Source organism: Pleurodeles waltl, chromosome 12, assembly GCF_031143425.1.
Source record: "Pleurodeles waltl isolate 20211129_DDA chromosome 12, aPleWal1.hap1.20221129, whole genome shotgun sequence".
Classification (NCBI taxonomy): domain Eukaryota; kingdom Metazoa; phylum Chordata; class Amphibia; order Caudata; family Salamandridae; genus Pleurodeles; species Pleurodeles waltl.
The window spans coordinates 526,619,871-526,645,622 of NC_090451.1; the positions used below are offsets into that span (position 1 = coordinate 526,619,871).

General features: G+C 45.4%; 1 protein-coding gene across 2 annotated transcripts in view; it reads left to right on the forward strand.

Moving 5' to 3' along the window:
* Positions 1 to 25,752, forward strand: part of HYDIN (HYDIN axonemal central pair apparatus protein) — a 2,122,366-nt gene that overhangs the window by 6,067 nt on the left and 2,090,547 nt on the right. The window contains exon 2 of one of the 2 annotated variants that reach the window (XM_069217473.1): positions 16,556 to 16,626. The exons of the other annotated variant lie outside the window; for it this stretch is intronic. The gene's annotated coding sequence lies outside the window, so the exon portion shown is untranslated. The remainder of the gene's footprint in view (positions 1 to 16,555; positions 16,627 to 25,752) is intronic. 2 annotated transcript variants of the gene reach the window in all.

Here is a 25,752-nt window from a genome sequence, read left to right on the forward strand (position 1 = left end):
CAATCACCGGCCCATACAATAGGCGCATCCACCCCGTCCCCCAATATCTCAGGTATGCTAGCATAGGAGTGATCATCTGTAGTGGGCGCATAAGTGTTGAGAATAGTGATATGTGACCATCCAAGGTGCCCTGTACCAGAACATATCTACCCTCCACATCCACTTCACTATAAGCGTGGGTAAATGGAATCCCCGGGCCCACCCATATTGCCACGCCCCTTGCGTAAGAGGAGGAAGAGAGCATCTGACCCCGCCATTTCTTGGATAGTTTTTGTGTTTCCTCCTCAGTCATGTGCGTTTCCTGTAGACAGGCTATATGAACCTTATGCCTCCTCAGAAAGGAGTGCACCCTGTAGCGCGCGGTGTACCTCTTCAACCCCCTGATATTCCATGTCAACACGTTAATCTGTCGGCCCATGCCAAAGCCTAGCTGCCATCCGTCCCTCTAATCCTCCACCCCTCACCTCCCCCCAAAGGAGAGAAGACAAGGTGAATCCCCAATTCCCTTCTCGCATACATGCACACACTGCTGTCATGAACTTTAAGCATTGATAAACCTTACCAACCAAAAGACACCCCCCTCCCCCACCCCGCATCACCCACCCCGGATAAACAGAAGAACACACATCAAACCATACTGTAGATCCATGTTCTATATGCTGCAAGGACAAGAGCCTAATCCCCAACTTTTCAGTTACGAAGTCCTACCACAACCGTGGAGTAACCACCCCCAGCCCGGATTCAATATATTTGAGCCTGAATGCCAACCCAACATAACTCTGTGATCTCATTGACCCCTCCTCCCATGCACAATACAAGTCTAAATTCAAATAGAGCCCCATCAGAAATCTGATCATCATTCCGATGCACAGACAGATGTTATTCCGCCGGGACCTGCCCTCTGCGTCCTCCAGCCTGCCGACCGGGGAATTGGCCTGCACCATCTGTTTAGGCAGAGCCCCCACCTCTGTCTGCAGCTCCAAAATAGAGCCCTACACCACCTTGACCTTGTCAGAGACCTTCCTGAGGTCCGCCCGAAGGAGGTTGACCTCAACTGCCACCGTTTCTATCGTTCCCTTCAAGGGCCACACTGGACCCCTGTATAGCCACGAGAATTTCAGCTCGCAATGGCTCCTCTGCGGTCGCTGGCGAGCTCAAGACATCTCCGAGTCCCACTAATCAGCATGGTGTATTGTTCCATGGTGTTCCCCTGCGCTGCCGGTGTCGCCCTCATCTCACAGCCGGCCAGAAACTAAGCAATATCGCCGCCTCGATTGACCTGGTAAAGAGGCTAAGTACCTGGAGTTCACAGCACCACGAGACCAGACACCGGGTTTCGCTACACCTTCAGCCGCGAGGCGCAGCTGTGCACCGTCACCCAGCAGGTAGCCTGGGACTCGGGGAATTCAGGTGCTCCCCCGAAGGCTCCTCTCAACAAGCCCAGCACCTCTGAACTCAAAGGACCCACGACCAGGCCCGGGGCCAGGCACCAGCAAACCAGATCTCCACGCGGGGATCCGCAGCCTTCCCCCACCGGGCTGTACCTCTGTCCGTTAGGCTGATCCTCACAACCCGCCCCCGGCCAGTCCTCTGCCCGTCCCCCCGGCTCCCTCGTTCCTCCGGCGCTTAGGGGACCCAGGCCATCCAACAGTAGGCCTCAGCGCAGTTTAGCTTTCCGCTCGAGCGCCCAGCGTGGCGCCTCGAGGCCAACACCGCACCAGGCCAGGTATTGAAGGCTGTGCACACCCAGGGGCTGGCATGCCCGTAACTTCTCCCGGGGGGGGTGACCCGCCCCAACAGCAAAAATGCAGAGAGCACGAAGGATGCAGCTGACCGCTGCCTCCTCACAACGCCAATCAGCCGCGCTCCACGTGGCCCGGGGGAGGCCCAATGGTGCAGTCCCGAATGCTGGGAAACGGAGCTCCAAGACAGGGCTATGCTTCACCGATAAGGTCAGGTCACCTTCCTGTGCTGAGGGGGGGCGCCAATCGTCCCAGGCACCCCAGGATTAAGGAAGGATCAATCCGGGGTGGCGGGAGCTCACTAGGAGTGCGTCTCGCCGGCCATCTTGCTTGGCCACTGACAATTTTAGTATTTTACCCCTGGTCCCCTTATGCCTCCTTACCATTTTACCAAAAACTGAACATCAAGTGCAGCCCTTTTCATATCAGGAAAGCGAAGCAGAGCAGTCCATTTTATTTTTTATTATTATGCTTGTCATTGTCTTTTTATATTCAGGAAGGCATACAGCAGAACATTGGTATATAGTAACAATACTCCTTTGAGGGGTACTGACATAAGGGGAAAAAGAGGCTGGCATGTAAAAAAATAAAATAGAAGATCAAACAACATAGCTATAGGAATCCAGACTGGGGCAGTGCTGGATGCAAATGGGGAAAAAAAAAGTTAGGGATAAGTTATAGTTAAGAACACTTTATTCCTTGTATGCAAACCAAACTTAAACTACACAAATATTAGAAATTCTGAAGTTCTAGTTATAACTTAAAATGTTAATTTATGGACCACCTCCAAATTACTGTAACTTGGGCACTTATGTATCCAGTGTTGTCAACTCACTCGCCACACTACATTAATTATAATCCGCACCTTATTCATGCACTGTTACCACAAATTATGTAATTTCAGATGTCATAAGAATTGTTATGAATGCCATGATTTCACATGGTATAACTGGTGTATTATGGAAGGGCATAACTAGTGCATGGAAATGGTGCAAGTTTTAGTTAATGTGGTGTGGAGGGTGAGATGACAACACTGGATATGTTGGTGTGCGAGTTAGACAGCTTTCGCAGTGCAGGGTAGCACTGACAATTTATGCAAGCAGAGGTCTCTGTTGGAGAGTGTGCCGCCATGTGCTTCAGTCACCCATGACAGTGAGTACTTTTTTCTGTTATATTACTTTGCTAAAGTGATTATTAGTTCTTTCTTTGTCTAAATAGTCGTTCAGTATTTGATGCACAGCATCTGTCAACCACCTCCTTGGCAGTTTTGATGGGCATTTTGAATGTGCTCGTCTGCAAGGCCTTCGATATCTCCTGCGGCTGTGTACGGGCTGGAGCAGGGCTTTGTCTGGGTCTGAAGGTTAGACATATAGGTAACTTATAAGCGACCTGGTGCAGTGAAAATGGCTGTGAAAATAGTGCTTACACTATTTTACTCCGGGTACAATGGCAGTCCTGAAGAAGTGTTTGCATGAGCTCCTTATGGGTGGCAAAAGAAATGCTGCAGCCCATAAGGATCCCCTGGAACCCAAATGGCATGGGTACCTAGGTACCATATACTAGGGACTTAAGGGGGGGATCCAGTATGCCAATTTGGAAGTGGAATACTAGGTTACTAGTATGTAAGTACAAATTTGGAACCAGAGAGAGCATAGGCGCTGGAGTTCTGATTAGCAGTGACCCAGTCAAGCATACTGACAAAACAGTAAAACATACAGACATGTAGGCCACAAACTATGAGCACTGGGGTCCTGACTAGCAGGATCCCAGCGACACAGTAAAAACACACTGACAAACAGGCCACAAATGGGGGTAACCATGCTAGGAAGAGGCTACTTTCTCACAGTCTTGTCTTCTCGGGCATGTATCCGCTGCTTGTCAGTTGTAGCATCTTCCCCAGTCCTGGAGCATGCAGATAAATTATGCCACTTAGGAGCTGCGATCAAATAGTACTTTATTCTTCGTACACCAACACGCTTTTCATTACATCATAGTTTCTGTTAACCACACCCTAACACTTTCCCGTACATTACGTACTTCCTGTTCAGAGTCCACCCAAAACAAGGATTCTAGTGCGCATAACATCAAGGTGCTACAGTGCACATTTGGTTCTCCTGTTGACTTCAGAGCGCCCTGTAGATTCACTCTTTATCACTGAAAGGCTATCAGTGACAATGCATACATTTTCAGATTGATTCTGGCAAAAAATCAAAAAAGCCTGCAGTGATGTTTCTGTGACAGGAACTGAATAGAGGTAGGAGGTGCACGCTGTCCAGAGTCATGAACGGGATGTCTCAATTTCCGCACATATGTGATCTGTGTCTTTGTTTTAGTCACATATCAAATCCCCAGTTTGGAATGTTTTTATAACCTCTCAGGACATGGCACTGAAACTCATTTCAGGTTAAATCTGAATTTGGAAAAGGAGGCCAAATTTGGTTCCAGGCGTTGTGTGTATTCCTTTAAGTACCAGAACCATGTTCGTCTGTCAGGCAAAAGGCACCAAAATGACTTCAATATCCATGAGCGAAAGGGCTATTTACATGGAATAAAGTGATTCCTTATGTAAAATAGGCTGAGAATGGAACCTCCTCTCTGGTGCGTTTTCATAACCCTCCATGCTGTGGGGTTCTCATAACCCAGTGATGCTACAGGGGAGATGGCTAAAAGGGAATGAATCCTCCACCTTGCAAGCATCTCCTAGCCCAGTGCTTCTTTTGGAGTGATGGCTGGTGTCATGCACTCATCTGGTTCTGACTGCGGAGGCAAGGCTGGACCTCTTATTCCACCCCGAGGGTAGCCCATGATCAAGGAACCTAAACCCTTAAATCATAGACTGCCGTTGAGGGGAAGAGCGATTCGGACAAAATAAGGAAAGATAAACTTGCAGCACCGATCCTGCTTTGCAACACTGCGTAAGAGGATCTGCACTTGCTGGACCGTTCTGTGTTTGTGTGGATGTAGTGCACTGGAAATTACAAGTAGAATAGTTTACCATCAGCTCTCAGCATACAAAGGTTACATAGTTATTCACAATATTGTACACTTACAGGCTTCACCACAAGTACTGCATGAGAGCAGATATAAATCAAGATTTAAGGCAGGGGTTTCTGGCACTCCCAAGAATCACTTTACATTCAGTTTTCTGTACAAGTTCGTATACATTGATAGTGTGTTCTAATAAGTCCTCTCTTGTTCCTATTACAACAGTTTGTCAGGAACTAATGGTGGGTGGATTTCAGCCCTAAAATAATTCAAGTCTGGTGCACCCACTCTGTAAAGGAGTTCAGAGCACTAAAGCTATTGAAACAAAGGTAGTGCCCTATTTCCGGAAAGCAAGCTTTCTCTATTTAGAACTCATTCTTATATATAGTCTTAGGCTTAATTTAAGGATTAATACACACTAACCTGCTATCACGTACTTAGCCTTGTCTCTCCTACTTTAAACCGGAATCTGGTGGAAGTCTTTGTAGCTGAAATAATGTAGGAAGCCGAAGAGGAATTGCCACACGGGAGGCCAAGACAACAGGGGTATGGATCACAGGAGCTTCAGGGAGGCTTGGGTTGAGAAAGGCTAGAGCAATGGAACAATCGGGTCGACTCAGGAGGTGAGTCCAGGAAAGGTGCTTGGTCAGGAGAGGAATGAGGCAAAGCACAGACTTCAGTTTTGAGTGTGGTTTAAATACTTTGTGGGTGTAGGTCACTCCTGAGGGGCACATGGGAGACAGGGAGGTTCCAACAAGCCCTGGGAGAGAACACCTGTCAGCCTAATTGTTTTGACCTTTAATGCAAGCAGGTGCAATCAATTAACATTATCAAGGGGAAGTCAATAGACCATTGCAGTTGGAACCAATAAATAGGAAAAACATGTCTGTTCTGTGCATGTGCGCAAACTGAAAAAGGAATTGAACAACAGTACCAGAATGGTCTAATAGGGTTCATGTGCTCCAGGAAGGTGCCTGCCAAGGGTTTAGGTGTAATGGGACCATGGGTTCTGAGTGGTGTTTATCCTGGTGTCGCAGGAGGCCATGAAGTGCCACAGGGGAAATACAACATGAGCCCTGTGCACCAGACCCACTGTACAGAGGGAGCAAAAGAGGGTTGTGACAGTTGGCATGAAATCGAACTGCCTTCCTCTAGAGCAGAGGTCTCAAAACGTTTTAATGCCGCGCCCCCCCAGTTGGAAATTAAAAATCATTGGGCCCCCCCTTAGAATTTTTCACAATTATTTTATAAACTTGGCAATGTTTAAATGTGTCTAAACCTATTTAAACATTGCAGTTAAGTACTGTTACCTTTTTAAAACTGCAATAACATGCTTCTGCTTAAAACAAAGGCCTGTTATCTGTATAATATTTATTTTAGCCAGAGTCTGGGGCCCCCCCCATGGGATCACTTCAGGCCCCCCTAGGGGGGCCCGCCCCCCCTGTTTGAAGACCTCTGCTCTAGAGGTTGACTGGCCAACACCACATCCTCCTGTCTGTAGGCCTTCCGTATTTTCATATTGTAATGCTGTTATACGAGTGATGACTGAGAGAAAATGGAACATCCATTCTGCAGGGCTCTAGTTCCCCATTGCAGATATGAGTGATGGTTGACTGGAAATGGATTAGCCACTCGCATGGCTCTCCTGTCAGAGGAGCGATTTACTAACCTGGAATATAACCTACAATCTGGAAGACTCTGGGTGGGGGCATGTGGAGGGTGGCAGACCCACAAGTTTTGCAGACACACAAGAGGTTAGGAATAGACCCTTCATGATTTATATATCTAGTGCTGCCATAGAAGCATTGGCTGGTAGGGAATGTGGCCTCCAGTCTGCAGGGCTGCCATATTGACTGCTGCCACATGAATGATGACTGGCACGGAATGAAACTTCCACTGCACACGGAATTTAATATCTCACTGTTTCTACGGGGTGACAACCTATAGGGAAGGAAACTTGCTTTTCATGGCTGTCCTATTACAATGTTATCTACGGGGGAATAACTGACCGGGAATGCAACTTAAGCTTTGCATTGCTGCTGCAGGGAGAATGGCAGCCAGACATGGATGGGCCTTTGTACAGGGGTTACCTCTTCCAGTTATCCTGCAGGGAGGGCGATTGGTATGGAAATGGCACCTCTATCTGCAATGAAAAACTCTCATACCCTAAGCTCCTGCAGAGGGAATGCTAGACAGGGCATGACCCCTTTACCCTGGAGGGCTCGCACTTCCAGGTGGATGGTGTAGGGCAATGTTGGGCAGAAAATGCACCACTGTCGTGCAAGATGCATACATGACAAAATTCCGTCTGAAACCACAGTGAATGACTGTGTGCTTCGAATAGCTTTGGTGCTATATCTGATCAAAGAACTGAACCTCGCTACCTTGGGCTACTTTCATAGCATATACCCACTGGCTGAAATGATGAAATGTCTTCAGTGTTCAGGATGTTTCCCTTGGTCGTTTATTTGGGAGGGGCGAGGGGGGTCTGCGAGTTTCAGGGCTGTGGCAGGAGGAGAGATCTCTGCATGCTTTTAATTCAGGCAAATCCACCTAATGGTCCCACAGCCAACGAAACCGTAGAGGACACGACCAAAGACATTGTAATCTCTGTGCAGCACGGTAGAGTTAGAAGGATTACATGCCAGCTTTTATCTCTTTGTATTAATGATATGATAAGGGCAAAGCTGGCTGGAATACAATTGTGTTTCCCTTTACTCGTCTCAGCGTGCAGAAAATGTATTTTTAAACTCTTTTTTGTGTCTTACCGTTAAGTGACTCCTTCTGCTCTCCATCATCCATTTCCACTAGGCTTTGTTGAAGCTTATCATCCTTACCGCTTGCTCCTTCCAGGTCCTAAAGCAAGAGGTGTAGCTTTCAATGGTGCAGTCCATGTAGTAGCATCGGAATATAGAGGTGCGAGTGTCCAGCCCCGAAAGTAGCACATATCTGTTGTTGTTCTTACCCATATCCAAGTATCTTTACTCTTTCCTTTACGTGGCAACAATAGTATATATGCCCTTGCACCCCGTATCCTGCCACTACTCTGGCGCACCTAGTCTTAAGTACACTCAGTTAACCCCTGCCCCCTCCTAAACCCACATTTACCCCCAGGTACCATCCACCCCAAATTATGCCCTAGTCTACCTATTCCCTTGGACTTCTACTCTTTCCTAAAGCTAAAGTTTCTAACTAACTATACCCTCGTACATCTAGCCATTTCCTCTCCGTTTACTCCTGCCCCCTTTACCTTTTTTCTTGCCTCATTTCCTGATGTTTTTATTTGTGAAATGTCCTCATATGTTTTGAGGAAATTGATTTTTCATATTCGAAAAGCGGCAAATTAGAGTTCACCAGTGGGTTCATCAGGATGATGCTATTCTTGGTTTTTCTCGAAATGAAAAGACATTTCAGGTCCCTATTCATGCAGCCCTGGGATTGCTGAAATCACGGTAGAAATAAAATTGAAATAATACCTAATCTGCAGAAATTATCCAAAAGAGTTGACCTGACTTAAGTTTACATGGTGGAAACGGAAAAGAGATATTAGTGCGTGAGAAATATGTCGGGGATTTCACAATCGAGGCAAATCTAGAGTTACCTACCTAATATGCATAAATCAGCTCAGGGTTCTTCTGTTCTTGGAGCAGGATCACAAAAATTCCTTCACTTATGGACGATCATACATTTAAGAGGGATGCTGTCTGTCAAGCCTTTCCTCTAGGCCTGAATTGTTGGAGGCAGTGAAAGGCCGGGCTACATCTAGATATGCCAGATTTCTGCTAAATCATGCAAATACTTCCTTCAGAACTTCTACCTATATATAGTTACCCTACGTTTCTGCATCCCATGTGTCCTAAAGTCCACCATATGTCAGTGAAGGGGTTAATTCACCTCACAAATAGTTTGAAGAGTGCTTGAGTCGACTGGAAAGGATGTGTTCTGTATTGCAGTGGAAGGGTCCTCAATCATCCGTATTTTTTGATCCTGATAATTTGCTGAGGAGCTGTTTCAGAAAGAAGATTGTTGGAGAAGGAGGTGCAGGGAGCCATGTCTCAAAATGAGGGACAGAAGGTAGAGGTATCTACACTCATGGAACAGTGGATGCCGTTTTTGGTGCTGTTTGGGTGTATGGCTGCTTTACTCCTTCCTTAACAGGGAATTTAGTTAATTAGGGAATGAAGGTTGTGCCACGTGTAAGCGATTTAAGTATTGCACAGTTGAGACTTCGCATTCCAGAAAATGACTGGTATTGAAACATGGCTGTGTCCTGCCTACTCCTTCAGGGGCTGACATTGTCAGTGGTTGGACGAATGGCTAAAAGGAGGTCTAAATAAATCGTACTTTGAAGTAAGTGGGAGAAGAATCCAAAGGGAAATGTTTTCTAAAAAGCATGCTCAATGTACTGGCCCTGTTTCAGTAACGTAACGAAACTGGAGGGCATCCCTCTACCCCCCCCCCATCCGGACTCATTCAGATCGGGTGATAGGGTTAGGGGACCCTCTGGAGCTTGGGGCCCTCCTCGCGCAGCGGGGGCTGCGGGGGCCTTTGTTACGCTTTTGCTCTGTTTTCTTCATGTAATTCCTCCTGCCTGCGCTTCCCCTCGCCCTTCACTTCAAACAAGAAGATGATGAGGGGCAAGCTCTGTAGCAAGGGTTCAAACCAGTAATGTCTTAGCTTGTCAGATGGTGCATGATGTCACTTCTGCTACACTAGACGTTTCAAAGAATCCATGTCCATGCTTGTCTCACGGCTCGTTTGGACACTGGCACACGAAGATTGCCACTGACGGCCCCTAAAGCAATCGAGTTAAATGTCCCCAGCTCATGGTTGGGTGTTGATTGGGTAGTGAAAGGCCACTGAAGTTGCGGCGGAGCATGGCCTATGACTCCGTTGCACGTGCTGCCCTAATGATAGTGATGTCTTTTCTTGGTCAGTCCAGGTGTACGGGTCTCACGTCATCGTCTGAACCATTACCCACGTTTTGTGACCCTTTCTTTTGACCTTAAGTGACTTGTTAATCCTCCAGTCCAAAACTACGTCGGGGGCCTTTGCATTACGGAGAAGCAACTAGGTGCTTTCATCATGAATCAGTAATTGCCACCTTGGCTGATGGCAATCTCACATAGGCACCTGAAGTCTGCCAGTGCCACTGGTCAACAAGACTTCTTTTCCCGCCAGTTCTTCCAATTGTGTTTGTTTCAGCCCTGTGTTTGTTTTTGGTGGGTTGCTCCCCCTGGCCCAACTACTCCAGAGCCCGGAATCCTCTGCTCCGTGCATACGAGCACTGAACACCTGAGACGAGAGATGCACTGTGTTGCCCAGCTGCTCGAGCATATGCCGCAGAGAGGCCATTAGTTTCAGTTGCAGTAATCGACAGTAAACATTTAAAGGAGTAAATTATTTGGATTGTTTTCAGAGCAGAGTGTGCAAGAACAGATCTTAATTATTTTCTAGGTTGGTTGCTCATGTAGCAGTATTGATTCTCGAGCACGACATACGCCCCCGATTCATCTCTCGAATCCTTTTCTTTATCGTTTTCTAGGTCATTCTGCTCTTCCTTCTTAGTCTTTCAGCTACAGTCTTGTTCTTTCACGGTCCGCTCCATCACTCATTCGAACATAAGCGCTCTCAGTTTATTAGCTTCAGTGATCAAGGATGATTCAGCACAGATGTAAGGATATCCTCTTGGCACAGTGACATTTTACCGCTTGCCAATCTTATTTTCTTTTTCAATGCGATTCTTCCCCTGGCGGGCATCCTTCTTGTATTGTTCTCCTGGACCGTAAGTGTAATACTTGCTTCTGTCCTCCAGTAGCACCAGCTTCCACCTCCCTGATAACCAAGACCTGGTAAAGGTGTTCATGCAAACGGAGTCTTCGAAAACCCAAATGGAGACATGGGTGCAAAGTAGTTTGGTTTCCAAATAACGTCTTGCCTTGGGACATTTTTGTGGACGGGATTGGGCCTCTCAATACAGAAGTCTTAATTACTGAAAGTGGCAACACTGCAGAGATATGGAAATGAAACACTACATAATTTGCATGTAGAGTGTACTTACTTCGACAATGCTGCTGTAATTAAGGCAAGGCTAGAAATGATGCCTGTCCTAATTGACTCTGTATCGACCCTGACAGTCATATGGAGACACCACCAGCCTGTCTAGACCAATTTCCCAACTTATGAACTTTATGTGAGTGTTTTTTTTTTTTTTTTGTGGGTCTCATCCCTTGGTCGTAATGGCTTTGCAGTCCAGATCAAGATAAAAACGATTAGCTATTTTTTGTCTAGGTTGCTGGTTCTTGTTGGTGTTTTCTTCTGTATGCCATAACGTAAAGAACATTGAATGGCCTACTTGTCAGAATAGAGTTGGCTGCCAACAAAAGAATGCCAGTATGGAGGGTGAAATCAAAACCCGTTCTAAGCACATAAAGATGCTTGAACTCGCCTGAGAGATCATGTGAAATTTTAGGAATTCCTCTGGCCACAGTTTACCTTGCTCTTGTTCTGTCCCCATGATGAAGTGGAGTCTGAATTAATAGGATCTCCTTCAAGAAGCAAACCTATCCTCATTGGGTCAATGTAAATTCATGTTAGTCTGCAGAACATTGTTTACACCGGACAAACTATATAAACTCCACCTGAAAGGCAACAGCAATTGATGGCAATGGAACAGCACTAAAGGATACTTTAGACGTATGTTTCTTGAGTACTCTCTCCTTAAGGAGCTCGAGGGCAAAATCCAAGACTCAATAAAAAAAAAACATGAAAAATATTAGAAACCTTATTCACCATAGATTAGAAAAAAATAACTTTGGGACTCGGCGATTCCGCTGCATACCCTGCACTAATACAAGACCTTCCCTTAATTGGTCTTAGGTGTACATTAGGTGTAAAAACAGTTGTGTGCAATTGCAAAGACTGCTACAGCATTTCCCATCAAAAATGGTGGGGCGGTTAACCTTAATCTAGAGCGCTGTCTATTGCTTTATCTCTCGCTTCTTAGTTAACCTGATGCTTATGGGAGAAACTAGACAAACACTTGGATTCTTCAAAGCACCTTAAGGAAGCATACATATTCCCTACCCAAGCAACACTATTCTAGAATTTCATCGTAGAAGAACGTGTACTTGAACTGAGCTCCTAGGTCGGTAATGCTCGCTTGCAGTACTAATAATACCAGGAAAGTTGTGTATAAGAACTGCCTAACTTTGTGATCGCCCTCTACCCCCTCTGGATAACCAGATATTCCACTTACTGTCACAGTTTTAGTTTATGTTCTCACTCCACTTTCAATGTAACAGACTCTACCCCACATTTCTTTGCCCCCTTCGCATGCGTATTTTGCCTCTCTGTTATTCAGGTCATTAAGGTACCTTGTATCTTTAATACCCACATTGTATGTATTTTGCACCAACCACAATCGAATGTCCTAATCGAGTTTGCAAATGTTACAATTTCTTATTCATAAAAGCACTAAATGATTGTTACACTCACCTTGTACTTGTTCCAGCTCTCTCTATACTGTTTCTTTTTGTTATGTGTGTTCTCCCCTTCTGTCGTATTTTTCTTTTATATACAAAATCAGTCCAATTTTTCTGAATTAAATATTGGGGTACTTTTGTAAAGCAGTCACCTGCGCAGCAGAGACTATTTAAAATGTATTCTTGCATCGTTTTCGTAGTGCTTTATTAGAGCAGACCTTATTCAGTAAATATTGAGTTACATTTATCAAATGTATATCAATACTGTCAAATTTCCCAATGGATTTCAATAAACAGTATGGGATGGAATTGAGAGAACCTGGTGAAAGGAAAGCAAACACCAGGGAGCCAATAAATTACACTGCAAAGTCTGACAGTCGTTCCATGAAATATCTACAAGAGCTGTAATTGCTATTCGTGTTCGTTTGGAGCGCAGTGAAGCTGAAATAGGGTCGGCGACAGTGCGTCTTTAGGCAGGACACGCATGCGCACATCTGCTGTTTGCCTCGGATGTCAGTTTGTGTGTGTACAAAGTAAGCTCACTCATGATGCAAAAACACCCAGACTCCTTTCGGTGATCAAATTCATGCCCGATGAGGCGAAACTGCGTGGAATAATTGAAACAATTAGCACAGCGAATGTGCTTATGGTTAGTTTATCAAAGGTATGACCTGGACTGATAAATTATTTATCTCAAGTTTAGTTATATATTCGACAGATTACTGTCTGATTTGCAGAAGAGCCCAGAGTGCATGGCTGGACTGTAGTCACTGCGTTTAAAGATGTTGAATTGGATAACTGGTGATTGTTTGAAAAAAACATACCTCTCAAGATATCTGAAAATAATAGTGTGGAATATGATCACACCCAAATAAACGTTTCAAATAGTGATGTCAAATAATTGAGCAGTGAGGCATGATTCTCTGACTAGCACATCAAATAGTTATGGTAAGACTTTGAGCTTCACAAGTTACTGTTGCAGTCACCCCCTTTCCTTATATTCAATTAGTAGGTCGTCCTGGTGGTCTGGAAAACACCCTTCCCTTTGCCTAACGTGTTTGAGATTGGATGACAAATTCATTCTGCCTAAGCAAAAAGGCAAAAACACATGGAGGAAAATGACCAGGTGGGAGAGTACTCGTCAGTACTGCTCCTTCATTTCTTCATTTCCATTAAATATGTTAGACTTTGTGAGGCTTTAGGTATTCCTGGCTTGTAGAAGCATTCGTGCAGACTAGAGTGTCCCTAATTTGATTCAGGTCCCTTTAAGTAAGTAATTTTCTTTGGATAGGCTGCCAACAGTAGCATTAGGCATTCCTGGCAAGCTAGACTATGAGCTGCACCTTGCGAGGTACGACTTGGAGGTGATAATCCATAGCATGTTTGTATCCTAGATAGGAGCTAATGCTGACGACACATGTAGTTTACATGGCCACTCCCACCCCCCTCAGATGTCTCGGATGACAGGCTTGCTTTACTCGCTTGTTCTCTTACTCTCCGCTCTAGCCCACTGCTGCCCCCAGCCCCCATCCTGTTTGATTACTCTCCCTCTGTGTAATTCTTTCCCTGCTGCCTGATGTCCAACAACCATTTTGCTGGTCTGGGAACTGTGGTTTGATGGTAGTGTGGAAGTTTGAATGCAGAAGGGCTGAATACCTAACTGGATGCGATAGGCTGGTGACTGAAGCAGCTGCTGGGTTATTGGCACATTGTACATCGTCTCACTGCTTCTGCCCCTCCAGAAGCTTAACTCCCCTTTGATCCTCTTGTCTAGAAAAGCTGACAAAGCCACAGGTACTAAGGTCAACTCATTGAAAAGTTGCATCAGGGAAAAGATAGGACAAAGACATGGTCTTGTCCATTGTCGAGGAAGCCTTTCAGCACAGTTGCTTTCTGTCTGAATGGGTAGTATTGTGAACGACTCCTAGGATTTGGAAAAATAGCAACCCATGGAAATGCAAGGTGTTGCCTCCCCTTAGCAGCAAGCCCCTCTGTATGTTAGCCCAAAAGGCCAGCTTCAATGGGAAGTCATCTTTGGGGGAGATGGCGATAAAACTTCCAATAAGCTGCTCATTGTTAGACAGGCTGGAGACCGGGCCAGAGAGGGAAGACAGTGCCCAGACCGTTTTTCTGTTTGCATTTAGCCTCCAGGTAACCACACCTCTAGGGTTGAATACTTAGCTCCTTACAGTCGAGAGAAGGTTCAGACATCTCGACGGTGGTTCGAAGAGTGCACCTTGGGATTGCCAAATGCCACACTTTGCCAAACATTTGTCAACAGAAGGGATGGGACTTGCTAGCCCATCAGCTAGTGACAGCATCCTCCCCTCAAGGCACTTTCTGGTATAAATATGGTACCCCTGGCACTCTGAACCCCAGATCACACTAGAACTGGTACAAGGTCCAAAAAAGGACTGCCCTGCTGCCCTTGAACCTGCACAAAGAAAGGCTGCACTGTCTGCTAGACTGCACCTGCTGTACTTTGGGCTAGTGATGCTGGGACTATGCCCGTGGCTCCTGGTGTTGGGAAAAGTCATACCCCAGTCCAAAGTAGTGTCTCCAAGGATGAGCTGGCTGAACTCCTGGAACCAGGTCCAGGGTCAAAAGAGCTGAAAAAGCTTAGACTGGCAAGTTGGCAGCCACCTCAGAAGATCTGCAGCTACCTGCCCCTGGGCACCCCAAATGTTGACTAACGCTTGTTTGCTGGTGGATTAAAAACGAGTAATAACTTTTTTAAATATGTAGCTCCAGAAACCTGCGTGGACTTTGCTAATTGAGGTCTCTAAAAATGTATAAAAATATAACCTATTGTTATAAATTACTGTCCTGTTTCTTTCATGTCATGTGACTTTCTTATTCTGTTTGGTACTGTTAAATGCTTTACATTAAGTTCCTTTGTGCAAACCTTGCTGCTTGAAAGCCGTAGCTACCTAGGGTTAAGTTTAAAGTTGATCAGACAAGCCTGACTGGACCCAAGACAGTTTTTGAGAGTATATTCCACAGTAAGGCTCCACAGCCATACCACATAGTACATCCATATCCTCATGCAATTGTTTTACAATCCATAATAACAGACAGCAAAAAACCTTTGGAATCAAGATGTCCAGCAGCTTTTGTCTAGCTAGAGAAACTAGCTGGACCCTCAGAAAAAGAGTAAAACATTTTGACTGTCTGGGCATATGCTTTGTTGTGATGATGACCTGGACAGCATCATTGTCAAAAAGGGAGGCCTACTTAGGCAAAGCACGAGTGCAATCATCCTCTTTTTCAACAACTTTGGTGGCTAATCCATTGAACTTGCCATTAAAGCCTACGAAGCAAAGGCAATCCTAGCTGAATCCTGTGAGGTGGAACTATGAGTTTACAGAAAGACTGAGAATCTCAAAGTGACAGAGAATACATTCCTCCACTGATTATTACATCTAGGCCTCTGGGACCCCGATGATGGCCGTTGGGGCGAGTTAAGTCTCCTAGGCATTGCATCATCAACTTTCATCCAGCCCATCCTGTACTGGGTCAGGCTTTTGGACTCAGAAGATCTTGTATCATTATAATGTCTCCCTCCTGGACATTCTTGGAATCCAGTGCCACATAAAGATGTTGGCGATTAGTCCATGTAGCCATGATCCTTGCCGATATCAGATGTACAGATTTCTGGACCAAGCTCAATGTCCATTGAGATTTCCAAAATTGTCAAAAGGTCAGACCTAGCTTACATGCAATCAGAGTGGGCATCATCGAGCTGGTTACTTCAGTGATTCTTTCTCACCAAGCTAAGCTAAAAAATGTGAACCATATTTAAGTACATTATTCTGGGAGAAAACAAAACTGTTGCTGTTTTTAAAAATTCAGAACCTGAAACCTCTCTTCCCCTCCCCCCCACCCACCACCACCGTAGTTTGTCCTACACTAAAAAACGTGTTGAAAGACAACAACCAGCGTTCAATTTATGTGTAATCAGGGAGGCCGAGAGACCATTGTGCACTTAATGCTGTTATGCTCATTTACTACCGCTCTGCAAAGATAATTTCTTAGATCGTTATTTTTATCCTACAATACAAGGAGATGCGACAAGGCTCTTTTATTCTGCCCCTGGACAGACCCAGAAAACGTGTTTAAAAGGGGAAAAAAGTGTTCCTTTACATCGTCCACTTTTAGAAGCTGACAAGATTGAATCACTGTTATTAACTGGGGCCAATAACCGTCTCTTGCAGCGCTTAAATGATCCACACTTAAGTACTGGACAAAATATTCATAGTCCTTTTGTTGATGCTTGTTTTGGACAAATGTGAACGATTTTAAAGCTTTCGCTTTTCTTCTAATTATGTTCTATTTTTGTTTCAGTTTGTCTTATGTGTATGGAATTTGGCTGAACAGGGGAACAGTGGTTGTCTTTCCAGAATACTGGGCTTCTGGTAAATGCCCTTCTTAATTATGCTCTTGGTTCACTGCAGCGCTTAATGTCTGGAACCTACTATTGTGTCCCTCCTTTTTTTTTTTCTTCCTTCCTTCCTTTCTATTTCTCTACTCTAGGAGCCTTGAGCCTTGGTTACAGCTGCCTGGTAATCATAATGCGCTATATATATATATTTTTTTATGCTTAGCAATTTCCACAGATTTTAAGGTTTGTTGTAATGCTGCATCTAATCACGCTTGAGAATTTGTTTCATACCAACTGCTCCCACTCTGTGTCTTTTGATTCACTGTACCTCTATTTTTTGTTAAAGAACATTCTCATGCAAGTATTGTCACTGCTCAGCATGCTTTTCTTTTGTAGGAAAATACTTATTCTGGTATCTCCTTTTATTTTCTGTTGTTAATTAAGATATTTTTCTCTAGCCTTCTCTTGCTTTAATTTGGTCTATTTGCCGAAGGCAAAACAGTAACTAATCTGTGCCATTCCAGAACCCACTCCCTTCTGCCTCTCTCCGCCCATCTTTCTATCTGTTCTTTCTCCGTGGAATCCTCTCATACTCTTGCTCTGTCAGGTCAGTAATCGTTTCTACCACATGGAAACTTGCAATCCCACTATAAGCACTTATTCCTAATGTCCTTACTACGTTCGGGAAGTGTCTCTCCAGTCACCTATAATAAGAAAATGCTGTAGCTGTTGTACTGTAATAAATTATTGCAGTTAAGTTGTGATTGCATGATGTCTTCTACCAGAGCCAGCAGTCAGGGTGAAAAACGGGCCATGGAGCATCATGGCAGATGGACTTTAGACAATAAAATTAGAAGTGACATTTCATGCCTATGATCTGTTTTTCAAAAATGAACAGTAATCGGTGAAAAGAAAAGATGTAATGCAACATGTTTATTTTTTACACATAATTACAGGGAAGATAATATCCTCTGCCGGTTACTGCTCCTTCTGACTTTACCCTGCGGCCTATATGTAGTGATTAATATTAAACTGATAAGATTTGCAACAAATAACTAGCATTTGATGTGTTTAATTTTGCGTTATAGTTCTGCATTTATCCTTCCATCTGTAACCCTGCCATCTCTTTCATAGGAAGAAGCAAGACAACAAGGAATTAAGAAGTATGTAGGAAGGCTCATGGTGTGATCATGTATTATAAGAAATAAAATACTCTCTCCCCTAGGTTAAAAGGATATTGCAAGTCACCTTTGTTCTATGACCATATAAAGGAATTCTGCCTTCTGCCTCATTCCTCGATGTAGTCACACAACTTTTTGATGACTTCCAATAGTCTCATAATGCATGGCAGGGTGAATGCTGCCTGTTGTATTATGCTTTTATTGCCATGATTTACAAGTTTACAAGTCTATTAGTCTATTAGTCTTCCTCCCTTACTTTTCTACATCTCCTTCAAATGCTTCTTTCTCTTTCCCTTCTACTAAGATGATCCCTTCATCTTCAATGTCCAATCCAATTTCCTTTTTTTTGTAGGCCCTGGCTTCACTCTTTCTTAATTCCTATGTATCTTCCCTTCCTTCGCTTCTCAAGCAGTTCCGCTCTCACTCCTATGACCTCACTCCATCACTCGTTTTCACCTCTTCAAAGCACGACCTCTCGTTGTGTATCTTATATTCTTCGGCCTCTCCGTCATCTCTTACCCCTTCCTGCCGTCTTCCGGTCTTTTCTACTTGTTCTAAAAATGATCTGCCCGTCTTTACTTACTGTCCCTTCCATGCATCTCCTAGTCAGCTAGTTTAAATGCGTTGTGCCCTCCAATACTCCTCAGCACTCGTACTCGGTCTCCAGTCCTCCCCTTCGCCCCTCGCCCTTCCCTAGTCCTCCTTCACCCTGATCCGTCAGTGTTTGAGCCCCCCACCACCACCGCATTACACGCAGAATAAGAGCACTGCACCGTTACAGGGCTGCAGGTGCTGTACGCATAGGACGGATGCTTTTCAATATGTATTGATAGCGGGTTGATTCACTCTAGCGCCCCTGTTCGTTATCTGTTGTTAAATAATGTTATAAGTACAAAAAAATTGATTAAATGCTTGAATTAAACTCAGTCATTGGTAATCATTCAGGGCCACCCCCTATTCCGTCATTTTTCACACCATGCCGGCTCAGTTTGGAACTAGCTATATGGAAATCAGTCTTGACCATGCTCCAATGGGGGTCAAGTCCAAACTGCCTGTCTCGGCCTTCCCTGAACAAGAATACGAGTAACAAAGGACCCCCTCGCCCTAATTGGGGCTCGTCAGCCAGGTACAGCTTGGCTCCAGTGATGCAATGTGTAGGGGTCCCAGGTCTACACATACCACTCTCACTTAGGGCAACACACTGAAGTATACAAAAACGCGTCAAGAATAGGGGGATTAGGAGGATTCAAGGATTCAAGGTCCAGTGTATGTCCTCCTGTACAAGTTACTAATAATGTGATACACTGTTCCTGAGAAAAAACCAGGGGACTGTAAGGCAAGTGCTATGGGATCCTATTAGTTAGGAGCACGAGTCCTCACACACCCAGTTGGGTGTCATGCTTCATCATCGGACAGGCTCCTCGTCAGACTGGCGCTGCAATGTCTGACGGGCACCACCCAACGGGGGGGCTCTTTGCCGGAGATCTTTTCTCGATGAGGCCACACTCTCCCTCAAAACAAATCAAGGGGAAGACACCGAGGAGGGTTGAAAACGGAAACTAAAATTGGTTCAGAACCCTAACTGTATGATTAACTTTATTCTATTTGTATAGGGTAGAGGCCAAGATTAAAATATTCGTCACGAGAGTGGGACAGAGATAATGATCAACCACTCTCTGACTATCTGTCTTGTTATGGGGGGGTCAGGAAATTACAAAACCCACCTCAAGAATTTGGTCGACATGTTTCGCATCTCAGCGGTCCACATGGATCCAATGACGCTTTCTCAGAACCTAGTATAAAGAAACTCCTCCTACTAAAAGCTGAGTAAGCTATTAACATATCAAATCTGACAGTCAAGAAAAGGTAGGTAACGTCAGTCACTTACATCAGTCCATTATGACCATAGATTTACTGCCTATTCGTCGCCCTGGAAAAAATCAGTACATCAATTATTAATTGAAATTAAAGCAAAACGTGAGATGAACTGTGTGGCAAACGGTGAGAGTGTTGGTGATTACACACCCATGCCATATTAATACGATAAAGTTATATCTGCTTACCCTCCTAATTTAAGTAAGGGCTTCCTGGGATCACGCAAGCTTACAGCCAGGATCACATAGCACACTAATTGTTGGTTATTTAAAAAGAAAACGAAGTTAGAAAATAAATAACAATGTTAACAATAGTGTCACAAAGAAACTCCGTATACAAAAACGCTGCATGAAATGCTTGAATTAATCTCTGCCACTGGTAATTACTCGGGCTGCATCCCAGTGTTATTTTGCACACCACCTCCGTTTAAATTGGCACTTGTGTAAATACCCATTTGTGTTTCTTTCGATCGTTTCTGATCATGTACATTCGACATTTAGCTATTTTAAGCACTATGTGTAATAACCACGTCCTGTATGATGTTTCCATTATAAAAAGATAATTTGAAAACTATAAATGAAGGACCATCTCAGCGGTAGGACTGTGCCATGAACTAGGAAATGGCGCCGCCTAGTGATGAGAAGAAGCTTATTCGCTCCCTTGTGAGACAAGCAGCAGAGTACTTTAGTGTTCTTTTTTTAATAAAAAGAGGGCACTGTCTGGTTAAAGGCTGCGTTGCAATTTTCTTTAGAGAAAATTATGACTGACGCCACCCAGTGTCTCCCTCAAAGTTATATTAAGAATAACTTGTATTTTTAACGGCACTTCCTCATCATTGTCTTTTCCAAGCGTTGGGGGGAGCGAAATGTTACTCTTACAAGAAAGGTACAAAAAACTTCATTTAGTAAAAGAAGTGAAATGGTCTGAGATGCGCTAAACTCTCAAATTGGAATTGTCTGTACAGCTGAGACACGTTAACGTTTTGGTGCATCCATGAGAGGCACTTTTTTGATATCCTTCAACAACAACTATTCCGCTGACTAAAGCCCTAAATACCTTATAGCCTGTGCTCCAGGCACGTATAATTTAATTAAACTGGAACAAAAAGCAGAAGCAGTCCGGGGTGTTTTTTAACCATACCCCACGCCAAAGTACCTTCTCTGGATTTTTATTGTGATGACCACACTGCGATATCAGGGAAAAGTAAATATGAGGTAAATGTCTACTAAATTGTGGTTAGCCCATTTCTAAGGCATTTTATCTTGCCACAAAAGGAAACAGATGCCTAAAAAGATGTCGATGGGTATAAGATCATAGTGTGGGCAAGTAGAGATGACGTGTTTATATGGGCCCGTCCTATAGAAATAAATAACATCGAGGTTAGAGATTTCAGCTTATCCGTTTGAAAAGACCGCCGGCCTAGCTACGTGGAGCAGCAGTGTCTTGTAAACGACAATACTGCAGCTGAAGTACCTCTAGTATGCTTTTACATACTGTGTATGGGTGACATTGGATTACAGACGGGTGTGGAGGGGAGTAGGTTGGCGCATGAGATTGGTTAAAGCGCTCATTTACACTGTTCCATTACACTTTCCTGCAGTCTGTGGCAGAAGAACATTAAGCGGTTTCCTTAGAATCACACGTTTTCCTGGGATGAAAATCGACCAGATCGCAACCCATGTTGTGGGCATCATGTGTTTTTAGACCTGATGTGGTTGGCTACATCATGCCCCTTTAAACTCTGGTCTCACAGTTGGCACATCTCCCTCGCCGCAGCATGGTGTCCCAGCTAACATAAGGCACATTAAAACATCTCACGCCTATTGATCACTAAATTTGTTTTTGTTTACGAAGCGCTTCAGATGATGCACCGCGCATTCAGACCTTTTTAATAGCAGCTGTTACTCGGCGTTACTCAGTGTGGCAAAGATGAAACCTTCCCGCGGCTGACATTGCCTCAGAACTTCAGAGCCGCAAGGACTTTATCCTGCAGCGTGACGAGCACCGAGGCCTCCGGTTCCCCTCAGATTACCTCAGGAACGAGCTGCTGGAAACAGAGACGGTTCGGTGCATGAGCCTGGTACGCGGTGAACCGAAGCTTCGCGCAGGGTGACTTTGCCGTGTGTTATTATTGAGAGAACACACTGTCTCCTCCTGATGCAAGGGATTGTCGTGTGCTTCCTGAACGTCATTGTTGCCCAGCCTCCTGTGTTCCTACCGCAAGCAAAACGGAGCCGACCTATGTTGTATGGACTTTAACGAGTTTTTTGTTGTTTTTGTTTTTAAACAAGAACTGCTCCTACCAATACATTTTTTTGAAGTCTATGGCTTTGGTGAACAATATAAAACTGTGGGAGTTATTCCCCCCTGCCGGGGGATCTTCTGGGCCATTTGTAAATGCTTTTATATGCAGTGCTTGAAATGGAAAAGTAGAAGTGCAGGTACCCTGTGCCATAGTACTTGCTTGTTTCTGAGAAGTGCCGGTACTCTCCAATTGAAATTATTATGATTTTCTGGAGAAGTGCAGGTACTCTCCCTCTCAAAATAAAAAAAAAAAGTGCCAGTGCTCAGTACCGGACAGTACCGGCCCATTTAAAGCACTGTTTATATGAAATGGTTTTTGGACAGTGCATAGGTACTTAAGTCTATTTTGCTTGTTTGTCCGTTCTGGTGAGCAATATTTTGCAGATGTGATAGTAAGTATGATACTGGTTAACAGTTTGCCATGAAATGTGTTCTTGGCCCGGGTCTGGAGAGCCTTCCCCACGTAATTTCAAGTTGAACAAGTTAAGGAGTTAAAACATGTCCAGTTCTTGGCCTGCTTTGATGGGCTTGTAGACAGCAGGCTTGAAACTATACATATATTAAGAGTAGCAGGGATCAAGTCAGGAGAGTTGACATGTTTGCCCTAGCTATTGGGGTGTTTAGGTTGTTACCCCCCTCCCCCCCCCCCCCCCCCCCCCCCCCCCCTTCAATGGCTTTTTTGGCATATAGTTGGGCATAGATGCTTTCAGTCGGGTATGGTGACTGTCAGATTTCAGATGACATTTTTACATAAAGACCGAGAAAAACACACACGCTCTTCCTCTCGAAAGTCTTCAAAAATGTTGGTTATTTTACAAATCATGGTGTTTGCTTCACTTAACCCAATTGCTAGTGCTAGGCTGACTGGTCTCTGCCAGACTGCCACTTCCAGACCAGTTTCTGGCCATATGGGTTGAGTGCCTTTGTGCTCTCTGTGACCAGGAACAAAGCCTGCCCTGGGCTGAGGTGCTTCACACCTCCCCTGCAGGAACTGTAACACCTGGCAGTGAGGCTCAAGCCTGGTGTTACAGCTCCCCAGGGCACTCCAGCTAGTGGAGATGCCCCCCCCCCCCAGACACAGTCCCCACTTTGGGAGGCAAGTCCAGGGAGATAATGAGAAAAACAAGGAATCACCCCCTCAGCCAGGTCCATCCCTAAGGTGACTAGAGCTGAAGTGACCCTCTCTTTGGAAAATCCTCCATCTTGTTTTGGAGGATTTAGCCCAATAGGAATGGGGAGGTCCCCCCCCCCCTCCCCAAAGGGAGGAGGCCCAAGGAGGGTGTAGCCACCCTCAGGGACAGTAGCCATTGGCTACTGGCCTCCAGCCGCAACACACCCCTAAATTTAGTATTTAGGGGCGACCCTGAACCCAGGAAATCAGATTCCTGACGACCTACAAAGAAGGAGGACTGCTGACCTGAAAACCCCACAGAGAAGAAGGAAGACAATTGCTTTGACCACAGCCCTACTGGCCTGTTTCCAACTTTGAAGAACCTGCACCAGCGATGCATTCTGCTGTCCCAGCGACCTCTGCCGACTCAGAGGACTGCCCTGCAACTCCAAAGGACCAAGAAACTCCCATGGATAGCGGACCTGTCTAACCAAGCAACAAGAAACCATCTTTAAGGGGACTCTCGCCTCACTCCAGAAGCGTGAGTCCCCACCACTCTGCACCCGACGCCCCTGGCCTGTGTCCAGAGAAATCAACGACCCAGAGAGGATCCCCAGGCGACTCTGACGACGTGTCCACCCTGGGCTAACCTCTCTGCACCCCCACAATGACACTTGCAAAGGGAATCTAAGGACCCCCCTGACCGCGACTGCCCAGAAAGAAGAAACCTGATGACTGGAAGAAGCACTGCACCTGCAACCCCCAGGCCTGTGAAGAACCAAGCACTCGTGTGGCAGTGACCAGCAGGCGGCCCTCACCCCTCACCCTTGCCCAGTCGGTTGCTGGCCCGAGAAACCGCCCTGTGCCCTGCATGCAACGTCTGAGTGACCCCCGGGTCCCTCCATTGAAACCTATTACAAACCCGATGCCCTGTTTGCCCACTGCATCCAGCTGTCCCTGTGCTGCTGAGGGTGTGCTTTGTGTGCCTACTTGGGACCCCCACCCCCTCCCCCAGTGGTCTACTAAACCCCCCTGGTCTGCTCCCCGAGGACATAGGTACTTACCTGCCAGCAGACTAGAACCAGAGCACTCCCTGTCTCCATAGGTGCCTATGTTATTTGGGCCCCTCTTTGACCTCTGCACCTGACCAGCCCTGTGTTGCTGGTGCTGGGTGTTTGGGGTTGACTTGAACCCCCAACAGTAGGCTACCTATGCCCCTGAGACTGAACTTGTAAGTGCTTTACTTACCACACTAACCTAACTGTAATTACCTCCCACTGGAACTGTTGAATTTTGCAGTGACCATTTTTAAAATAGCTTATTGCCATTTTATGCCAAACTCTGTACATTACTGTTTTGATTCAAAGTCCTATCTATACCTATGCAAAGTACCGTACGTTTAATGTACTTACCTGCAATTTGAATCTTGTGGTTCTAAAATAAATTAAGAAAATAATATTTTTCTATATAAAAACATATTGGACTGGAGTTAAGCCATTGAGTGTGTATTCTAATTTATTGTCTGTGTGTGTGTACAACAAATGCTTACCACAACCCTCTGATAAGCCTAACTGCTCGACCACAAATAGAGCATTAGTATTATCTATTATTGCCTCTGTCAAGCCTCTTGGGGGACCCCTGAACTCTGTGCTCACCATATCTCATTTTGATATAGTATATACAGAGCCAGCTTCCTACAGTGGAAGTTAGTCTTAAGCTGTTCCATGGATAAAGGAAGCATAGCTGCAGAAGTACAAATAAAGTGCAAATCGAATTAAGATGCATATAATATCAATCAATCAAAAAAATGTATAAAGCGCGCTACTCACCCGTGAGGGTCTCAAGGCGCTTGGGGGGGTGGTTTGGGGGGTCACAGTTCGAACAACCATGTTTTGAGGTTCTTTCTGAAGAGCAGGAGGTCTTTGGTTTTGCGGAGGTTGGTGGGGAGGGAGTTCCAGGTTTTGGGGGCGAGGTAGGAGAAGGACCTGCCTCCTGTTGTGGTGTGTTGGATGCGGGAGACTGTGGCTAGGGCGAGGTTGGCTGATCGGAGGTTGCGGGTGGGAGTGTGAAAGTTCACTCTTTCGTTGAGGTATGTCGGGCCGGTGTTATGGAGGGATTTGTGTGCGTGGATGAGGATCTTGAATGTGATTCTCTTGTTTATGGGGAGCCAGTGAAGGGTTTTGAGGTGTGGTGAGATTAGTTTGTGGCGGGGGAGGCCAAGGACGAGGCGCGCAGCTGTGTTCTGGATTCTCTGGAGTTTACGTGTGAGTTTGAGTGTGGTGCCGGCGTAGAGGGCGTTACCGTAGTCTAGACTGCTGCTGATGAGTGCATGGGTGACTGTCTTCCTGGTCTCTGGGGGAATCCATTTGAAGGTTTATTTTTTATTTTTAGAGTGCATAGTGTGAGGAAGCAGGAGGAGGTAAGAGCATTGATTTGCTGTGTCATGGAGAGGGAGGGGTTCAGGATGATGCCGAGGTTGCGGGGGTGGGGGCGGGTCCTATGGCGGTGGGCCACCAGGAGTCATCCCATACGGTTTTGTTGGGGCCGAAGATGATGATCTCGGTTTTGTTGGAGTTAAGCTTGAGGTGGTTAGTTGTCATCCAGTTGGCGGTGTCGAGGAGGGCTGCATGTAGGTTGGTTTTGGCAGTGGTGGGGTTGCGGGTGAGGGAGAGGGAGAGGATGAGTTGGG